Raw genomic sequence first — 10,548 nt, 5'->3', positions numbered from 1 at the left:
CTCCTCTCCCTAAAATGGACCTACCTCCATCTTGTTCCTCAGAGACCCTGATCACAACAGAGTCCCTGAGGAGACACAAGGAGACGCCACATGTCCAGAAAAGCCCTATTAGGCACCTCCCAGATGTTTCTCTCCCTGTGGAATTGCAGGGATCAGCACTGGATGTGTCTACAAATTTCCTCTTCAGGTAGCTGAAGGTTATTCTCTTTTTGGATCTCTTACTTCTCACCTCAGGGCAGAGCTTGGCCAGAGGCATAAGAAGACCATTGCCTTCTGAGTTTCCTCTCTTCCCATAGCAACTGGACGGGTTTCTGTGGCTGTTTCTTTCTGTGGCCTGACAGGTGTGGGTGAGTGTGAAGTGACCCCACGTTTGCAGAGACCTCTTGTTGTCCACTTCCTACCCCCCTCTCTCTCACTCTTCAGTAATGACTGTCTTAGATGTCCAGGGGAAGTCAGTTCTTGGGAGTTCACAGATCAAGAAGACAGCAGAAGCCTGGAACCCCGACTTTGTGGAGTATGTACCTCAGCAGACTTTTGCTGGCCACAGAAATAAGTTGCTAATTTTTACAGTCTCTGGTGCATTTCTCAGAGGATCAGTACCCATGCCTCCCATCCTTCCCACTCCTCTCCACCTTCCAAGAGAGGCATATGGATCAAGGATCAGTTCAATCCTGCACTCTATCAGGAGGGAGAGGCTCCCAGACCCAGGACCAGTCACTGGAGTCCACCCTCCCAGAACTCACTTGAAGCAGGCTGGCCTACACTGTCTTATAGATACACAGAATAGGTATGTCTGCCCAAGGTACAGCATTACAATTGTAACCTCATCAGGAACAAGGAGATCATTGGCATGTGTGTGCACTACCATATAAATGTGAAGATTCCTCACATGTGCTAAACATGCCACACACCTGTATATATCACACAACATACATGTAACACATGTATGTGTTGCATAGTGCACACACTACATGTGATACTTATATACTACACGCATCATTTCTATGTATACCATACCTCATACCTAACATAGGACACATTCTGTACATGCTACAGATATAATGCATATGCACTATGCACTTCATAAGTAATTATGAACTCGACACTGTACACACTGTACATACCACATGAAATACCTCAGAAATCTTTACGCTTCAAAGGCCGGACCAATTCTGCTGTGTTCCCCATATTGCTTAGCCCTGGAGGATTAGCATGCGCCGAGGTGGGAAGAGGACCTTGTCCATGAATCAGTCAGGATTGTTTCTTGAACCTCCCATTCACAGGAAACTCAGGCAGACTTCACTCCAGATGACACAGGCACAAGTGCTGTGGGATTCATGAAAATGGACTTAGAAGGGACCACAAGGACCTCAGTACAATCCCACCTTCCCGATTGTCCTGTCTGTCCCATCATGAGTCCATGATCCCAGCAGACACAGAACTGTCAAAACACAGGACTGTCCTTCACAGCCCTGGATAAAGACATGAAACAAACCAGCCTAGCAAGAATTCAGGGTACAGTGCATGACAATGACCAGTGTGTTGTACAATATGTGTCTGAATGTGAAGGTCTGTGCAAATGAACAGAGACAAATCTGTCCTTCAGGAGCTGTGTGTCCTACCTTACAGTGCCAGAACCAGACATTTCCAGCCGAGGGGTGGGAAGAATCTAGGCCTGAGGTCTTTATACCTCCATGTCCTGATAAAGGCCATGTCCTATCTGAATGGGCCTGAGTCCTTCTGGGACCTCTTGCCATCCTCTTTGAGAGAAGAGGACCCAGAACATCTGCTTCCTGCTGTGAAGGACTTCCCAGGCCGGGGACGAGTGTTCACCTTCTTGCCATGAAGGGTTGGAGGATTTTTTGTGTTTGTTCTGTTCTGTTTTGTTCTTTCTGTTGTTCTGTTTGGTTACATCTTTGTGTGTTTGAGGATGCAAGGAGAACACTCCTGGGGGCACACATGTGTCATGAGACATGCGTATGCCACGGACTCACAGAGGAAAGTCTTGAATGCCCCTCCTCACCTCTCATCTTATTTGAAACTGGGCCTCTCTTGTTCTCTACTGCAGGCATCAGGCTAAATGTCTCAGGAGCGTCCCCGATTTCCCCATTTCTGAGTCTTGTCTTACCTAGGAGGGCAGAGATTACATATGTGTGGCAGCCTCCACCTTTACATGGCATCTGGGGATCTGAACTCAAGTCATCACTTTGCACCGGAAGCACCTTACCTACTGAGTCATTCCCCACCCCCTTGGAGCTCCCTGAGATGTCAACTCCCTGCACGGGTCTTGGGGCTCGAGATGGCACAGTAGGTAACAGGAAGTAGCCCAGATGCTATAGGATGTTGCATTACAACGGTGTGTTTATAACTCTCTTCATGACTCTATATAACTTTTAATGGTCTGCCTTAAAGCTTATGTGACCAGGCGGCTCCTGGCAGAGTGACCTAACATGAGCATGAGGTACAATGGGAGCACAGCTAACGATCATCACCAATACTTCTGAGCCCCTTGTCCTCACTGAAGTGTTTGCCCAAAGGGATAAATCCCACATCGCCCCTAGCCCCATTCATGTATCCAAATGCTTTGCTACCAGGGACTGGAACTGTTTGACAGGGTTTGAAGGACTAGGGTTGTGAGTTTGTTGGAGGAAGTGCATTAGTAGTAGTGGGCTTAGAGCTTTCAAAAAGCTAACACTGAAAGATCCCACGCAGAGAGACCCTTACTCAAGTCTTGGGAAATCGCAGACCCCAGACACAGAGAGACCATTTTGGATGTAATAAGCAATGGCAAGGTTTATTACGGAGACCCATTACAGAGATCTCCGGGCCGACACGTATCCCGCGCAGGAGACAGAGGTGTTGACCCTGAAACTCAAAAGTCAGGGGTTTATATAGGGAAAGCTAGGGGTTTTGGCGCGGTTACACACAATTGGCTCATTCAAACATAGCAGTGAGAACAAAGCAGAAGAGTACGTGTTAGAAGTCAGGGGCTTATCAGGGTCTGGAGGACATCTGGTTAAAGTATGATCCTGAGTAAACTGGGGGGATGTCTTCTTGTCGGATGGCCCATGAATCAGTCCCGATAGCCTGGGTTGGTTCCTGCATTCCTTTTTTTATCTTTATGGACTGCTATTCCTGGCGGCAGGGCTTAGCCCTGAGTCTGTGGCTTTTGGGGCTTACTCTTTTAATTTTATATTTGTAGATCTTAAGCTTGTATGATTTTCCTTTAAGGGGGGGTCTTTCATTCCCCCATTTTCTTTTAACATTGAGTAAAATCTTTTACTCAACTTGGTTAAGGAACTTCTGTTTCCTGTTGTCTCAACCATTTTCTAAGTTTATTTATGGAGTCTTTAATTACTCCTGAATGGTCTGTATAGAAGCAACATTCTTTTTTCGGTGTAGCACACAGACTCCTTCTTTAAGGAATATCAGGTCTAATCTTCTCCTATTCTGAAGGACTACCTCTGAGAGGGAGGTTAGGTATTCTTGGAGATCAGCTAAAAAGTCTTTTTTACTCTTTTTATCTGAGTCAATGGCAGTTTTGAATTCTCTATAAACCTAGATAGCCTTAAGTAATTTTCAACTCTTTTTTCGTCTTATTAAGTCTTTAGCATCAGGATTCCAATCTGGACACTATCTAAACCTACACACCAAGGTCATGACTGTCTTAGAACTTTTAAACTTATGATCCCTGAGGCACCGTCCCAAGAAGTGTTAGGAGTACTAATGTACGTAATGCCTTCATAGTAAGGGGATGTCACATCATTTGTAATAGAAATCAAGCCTATCTCTATACTTCTCTCGATGGAACCCAGGGCAAACATGAAATCTTTGTTTTTAAAGCACACTCTTTAAGTGAGCATTATAGCAACCTCTCAGTCATGTCTCTGATGTATCCACTTATCTGATGTATAAGTCTAGGGAGCTTTTTGAAGATCTGAGTTTCCCTCTAGGTCCCAGCTCTCAGCCCCAACAGCTAGTATGCCGCTGGTGAGGGCTGAGAATTGACGGCTGTCAAGGTGGTCAGCAGCACCAAGTACAGTCCTTTTTAGCGAGGTTCAAGTGTCTGGGCTCCGTGTCATTGTATGTAGCCGAGTCTCCGACTTGGAACTGATGAGATGTCTCAGGGGTCCCTGGGGCATAGGCTGTTGCCAGCTGTGACCAGACTTCTTTTTGTATCACCTGTAGGTCTTTTAGTCTGGCATATAAATCATTATTACTATGACATGTTGGTTCAATAACATCATCTAATACAGTCAGAGGAGCTGAAGCCCCATATAAGATCTCAAAGGGGGTAAGGCTGAATCTGGAAGGGGTATTTCTTGCTCTGAAGAGAGCAAGAGGGAAGGAGTGCCACCCAGTCTGTGTCAGTCTCCATGGTCAATTTGGTCAGTGTCTCTTTTATAGTTTTATTTATTTACTCTATCTGTCCTGAACTTTGAGGTCTGTAAATACAACGTAATTTTTTTTTTTTGGTTCTTTTTTTCGGAGCTGGGGACCAAACCCAGGGCCTTGTGCTTCCTAGGTAAGCGCTCTACCACTGAGCTAAATCCCCAGCCCCACAACGTAATTTTTAATCGACCTCTAAATACTTGGCCACACCCTGGCTTACCTTGGCAATGAAAGTAGGGCCGTTGTCTGACCAGATTACCTTGGGCACTCCAGACCTGGGGAAGATTTCTTCCAGTATCTTCTTGATGACTACCGAGGCCGTCTCTTGCTTGGTGAGGAAAGCTTCTATCTATTTTTTGGAAAGGTATCTACAAGCACTAGGAGATACTTGTGATCATATTTTCTTGGTTTTATCTTAGTGAAGTTCACTTCGACTTTTTGTTAAACTCTCTAGGTCTCTTTATCCTGTTTGTTTACTAAGCATTTACTTAGTGACATATCTTATATTTTTTTTTTATTGTCTCTCTGGCTAGAATCTTAAAGTCTATTACATATACCTTAACTACTTGAACAAACTTTTTATCTCTTAAATGAGTCTATTTTTTAATTTGGCAAAGTGAGTCTTTTGTTTGTTCTCTGGGGAGTATAGCTTTTTCCCCAAGTGTGTCATTGTCCTTTTATCTTTTAAGCAACTTGGGCCTTTTCTTCTGTTGTACATTCTAAGTGAGGCCATCCCTTAGTCCAATCCCAGTTCCCAGTGGCTGTCTCCTGCAGGCCTGTAACCAGGATAGGCTCCTGTATAGCCATTTTTCAAGCCACTTTATCTGCTTTGTTACTGTCCCATGCCACTGAATCTCTTCCCTCCTGATATCTTGAGCAATGAATAGTACTCACAGTTGTTGGCTTCATCAGGGCATCCAAGAGATGGCAAAGGCATCTGTGGTGCTGATGTGTTGGGGGGTTGGGGTTTAGCCATCCCAAATGACATTGTGTTGTCCACCATGGCAGCACCCACTTATCTCTGACCTTCATGAAGAGAACTATTCTCATCTGTGGACAAGGTAGCCTCCACTTTCAGCAGGGGTCAATCAGCCAGTCGCAGAGGTCTTTCTTCTACCCATGGGCTTCTGTCAGTGCTTGACACTCATGTTGTGGTGGCTCTAGGTCAGGACTGGGCAGCAAGGTGACCAGATTGTCCCCAACTGGTGGAGAATCTAGTCTATGGCAGCTGACCAGTGGTCTCATCCTCTGGGAATTTTACTCAAAGGCAAAACATCAGCCACTCTACCACAGTTTATGTCCTGGATTGGGTGATAATTGTTAGTGCCCGGTTGGCAGGAGTGATGTGTTCCAGGCAGAACAGCACTAAGCCACACATCTCCCAGCATCAGGTACTGGTGTACTGAGACAGGTCTTAAGCTCCACATACACAGTCTGTAGATATGTATATAAATGGCCTCACCCAGCCATTTCAGCCCACACAAGCCATTTTGGAGAGCAAATTTCTCATGAGCAAGGGATAGGGGCAGTCAGGGATGACCATGAACTAGTGGGTTACCCAGTCCACGCCAAGGTCCACTGTTCTTCGGGTAGTCCATAAGTATTGTTTGTTGTCAGTAGCCCCCTGTACTCAAGGTCTTTGGATACTGGCCCACTGGGGCATAGGAGCACAGAGCGTTGAGTCTCTGTATCCATAAAACAACTGGGCGGGCTTCCCTTTTATCTCTGCACATAGCCAGCACTCTAGGACCGAGAGGCTCTCCAGTGGCCCCTCTTGTTCTTTCTGGGGCAGTCCCTGACCCAGTGTCCTTTTTCTTTGTATTAGGCGCACTGATCTTTAGCCAGGAATTCTCTTCTGTTGCCAGGTACTGTCTTCCTAGGTTTTCTAACTACTGTGGCCAGTATATGTTCCTCTCTTGTCTTTTGTCTCTCTTTAGCTCTCTAGCTTTTTTTTTCTTTTTGTCTCTTTTTTCTCTAGCTTCCTGTTTTTTTACCCTTTTTTTCCTAGCTTTTTGTTCTTTTTTTTTCTTTTTCTTTTTCAGTCTCTCTGTACTTTCTCTGTAACTTATACTAACTCTCAGCAACTTACAATAACTCTCTCAGTGACTTAGCTTAACCCTTTAAGTTTCTGTAACCTTTTTTTTAATATCTTTTTTTTTATCTTAGCCAGATTGGTGGGGCATTTTTTAGCCCCTCGGAGACCCACCCTTGGAGTCTGGCGGCAGACCTGGAGCACTCCCTACCTTCAGGCGTCTGGAGAGAGCAGGCAGAAGTGAGGGCCTTCCATCCGTGTCTGGAACATTTTTCTCTGGTCTCTAGTAGGATTCTGTATTTCCTGTAACAGCTATTAACAAGCATCTCAAGTGGGATGGTGAGAAAACAAGAGAATCTTGAGAATAGAGGTCCACTGAAGAGGGCAAATAGCATTTAGTCACACAGCTAAACCAGGAGGCCTTTTTTGGACAAAAAGGCCATTGTAAAAATAAGTACAAGTTTTGTCTATGAAACATAAAGGCGAGCAGAGGGGCAGCCTAGCTGTTACTGGCTGTCTCTCTGTACTTAGATTTTCCCTCAAGGAGTACCACCCTACAGTGTCAGCTCCGTGGCTTTATCGCTCAAGAGACCCATCCTCTTAATGGCACTAGGCTTCCAGTAAGAACCAATAACAAAAGGATGGAGAGATGGTTAGAACCTGGGTGTTAGATGCCAAGTGGCTGACATAAGAATTGTAACCAGTTCACCTGGGGCTATCAGGACCTCAGTAGCAGCCCTTTACCAAACTGTCTCACTGGGTTAAAGGCCCATGGAAAAGAAAACATTAATCCTGACCTTGGCCACAGCCAAAGCCTGAATTCTAGATTTTGACTGGCAAAATAAAGTTCTTCACAGTTTGTTGTAGATTCTTTTTTAAACTATTTTAGGGGCTTTTTTGTCCCCCAACCTGGGGCATTTTGACCACAGGGGCAGGAACTGGCTGCTGTTGGGATAGGATCAAAGGCACTCTCCATGTTAATGATGACCAAAGAGAAAAGTAATTTAATGCTGGAGACTGACTCTTCTCTTGGAATAAGGCCAGCAGATAAGGCAGGCTTCCTTAAAGAACTTCTCTTAATGAGCGCTCTCTTTCTGTGAGCAAATGTTGAAGGTCAGGCCACTAAAGGCAGAAATTCCTTTCTTGTTCTTGTTTTCTTTAGAGTCCTCCCCCTCCTCACTCTCAGCCTTTTCAGATCGTTCCTCCTGTAGCATTTCTAATGTAGCCTGTCCCTTTAAGGTTCCTTGTTCCCAAGCAAAATTTAAATCTTCCCCAGCTTATCACAGCTGTCCACCGTGAGATTCCCAGAGATAGCGAACCAAGGTGTAGCAATTCACTAAGAAATCTCTCTATAGTGTTTCTTTTTATCTTAAGTCTTTTTTTTTCAAACAGCTCTTGAAGAGTCAGAAAAATTGGGTGAGACTGAGAAGTCTCCATGCTTGCTACAGCGACCCCGCGGCTAGTTTCACTCTCCCCCACTGTGTGGGCTGTGAGCACAAGTACAGATAAAACACTATGCTTCAAACAATTACGTTGGCTATCAACCAACACACCACCACTAGAGCGGGGTCTATAAAATTAAGTTTTTTACTCACTATACTTGTTCCATAGCCAGAGGCCTAATCTGGGAAAATTTTTTATTTACGAGCGGTTTCTTCTTCAAGGTTGTTATTAATGCCTGTTTACACAACTGTTACAGCAGCTAGACTGATCAAGGGGAGTTAAAAAAGGCATCTCTCTTTGGGGAGGAGGCTCAAGAGAGAAAAATAAAACTCCTGGCAGAAAACAACTTTTCTCAAGCAAATTATTTTTAACTTTTAACTTAAGCACCAAGAGGACCAAGTAAAACTCTTTGACGAACAAAGCAAACAGTTTCATGATTTCAAACACAGTCGTCAGTCCAAATTCAAAAAACGAAACAAAAGCCAAAAAGACACTCAACAATACCACAGAAAACAAACCAGACAAACAAGACCAAGACAAAGTATCCTATAACCAATTTCCACAGATGCCTGGTACCTTCAGTACCTGGCCCAAACTGCAGCTTAACCTTAGCTGCTTCTGGGATGAGATGGACCATCTGATTCCACCTCCCAACAGGATTCCAGAGTGTCCTCTTGTCCTAACGTCCAAGCATACTTGTCCACGCCTATTCTTAAATAGGCAGCCGAACGCGACCTCTGACGAAGTGCGATTCCTCGTCCACTCCCGCCTAGGTAAAAGGAGCATTCTGTCTCCTTTGTTCCAGAAAACCAGAGTCCACTGTCCACAGCCGGGCTTTCCCAACTTTTCTCCACCCGTGGAACGTCTTCCAGGGGCTGCAGCTTGCGGGCCCAGGGGCGTCCCCCCCTTCCACAGCCAGAGGATCCTCACGAACCACAAAGGCAGCTGCACCGAGTGGGGATACCCATCCACTCTCCTAGCACAGGGCAGGAATACACATCTACCCTCCTAGCACAGGGCAGGAATACACATCTACCCTCCTAGCACAGGGCAGGAATACACATCTACCCTCCTAGCACAGGGCAGGAATACACATCTACCCTCCTAGCACAGGGCAGGAATACACATCTGCCCTCTTAACACTGACCGGTACTAAGACACACACATATACACACATGGCAGAACCAAAACAGAGACAGACAAAGACTGACCAATGCGGCGCAGCTCACACAGAAACACTCAGACAAACATCCAACTCACCTCCAAGGGGTCTTCGGAGTCTGGGGTGGTCGCGAAGATCCCCGACAAGCCCCCAAATGAAAGGTCCCATGCAGAGAGACCCTTACTCAAGTCTTGGGAAATCGCGGACCCCAGACACAGAGAGACCATTTTGGATGTAATAAGCAATGGCAAGGTTTATTACGGAGACCTATTACAGAGATCTCCGGGCTGACACATATCCCACGCAGGAGACAGAAGTGTCGACCCTGAAACTCAAAAGTCAGGGGTTTATATAGGGAAAGCTAGGGGTTTTGGCGCGGTTACACACAATTGGCTCATTCAAACATAGCAGTGAGAACAAAGCAGAAGAGTACGTGTTAGAAGTCAGGGGCTTATCAGGGTCTGGAGGACATCTGGTTAAAGTATGATCCTGAGTAAACTGGGGGGATGTCTTCTTGTCGGATGGCCCATGAATCAGTCCCGATAGCCTGGGTTGGTTCCTGCATTCCTTTTTTTATCTTTATGGACTGCTATTCCTGGCGGCAGGGCTTAGCCCTGAGTCTGTGGCTTTTGGGGCTTACTCTTTTAATTTTATATTTGTAGATCTTAAGCTTGTATGATTTTCCTTTAAGGGGGGGGTCTTTCAACACCAGGCCCTGTATCACTTGTAAGCTCTCGCTCTCTCTCTCTCTCTCTCTCTCTCTCTCTCTCTCTCTCTCTCTCTCTCTCTGTGTGTGTGTGTGTGTGTGTGTGTGTGTCTGTCTCTGTCTGTCTGTCTCTCTCCCCCGCTCCTCTTTCCCCTCCCACTCTTTCCAGCTCCTCGCTCCTCTGTCTCCTCCCCCTCTCTCCTCTCTCTCCTCTCCTCTCTCTGCCTTTCTCTCTCTGCTTGAACATCATGAAATAGCACTCAGCTGTGTCTCCTGGACTACATCTGCCTTGCTGGCCACCATGCTCCCCACCGTGCTCCCCACCATGACAGAAATGGACCAAGCCTCTGAAACTGTAAACCAGCCCTGGTTACATTTTTTCTCTGATATTAGCTGTTGTGGTCATGGTGTCTCTTCACAGGAAAAGTACAGTGTGACTAAGACAGATACCAAGCAGTGACCTTGCCTTAGAGCCCTGCAGTGAATACACAAAGTTCCTTTGCACTTGTTGATCTGATATTCTGTAGAGCATAAAGAAACAGTGGACACAGACAGAGTACAGGCAGAAACCCTGAACATAAACCAGTGAGAGGCAAGAAAATGATACAGTGGAAGAACATATGCATTTGGGTTACTAGGAGAACTGCATTCTGTTTTAGTAGGGAGGCCATCTGCATTCTGTGTTATTAGGGACTAGATCTGAGTGGAATAAGAGTAGATATACAGAATTGAGTCCCAACTCAGGGAACTGAAAGTATAAATGTACCCCAAAAATGTCACCATGGCCAGGAGATATTCCTGTAGATCAGAGGG

The sequence above is a fragment of the Rattus norvegicus genome, chromosome 10 (assembly GCF_036323735.1).
Source record: "Rattus norvegicus strain BN/NHsdMcwi chromosome 10, GRCr8, whole genome shotgun sequence".
In the NCBI taxonomy this organism is placed as follows: Eukaryota; Metazoa; Chordata; class Mammalia; order Rodentia; family Muridae; genus Rattus; species Rattus norvegicus.
Note: the sequence above shows the minus strand (reverse complement) of the source record.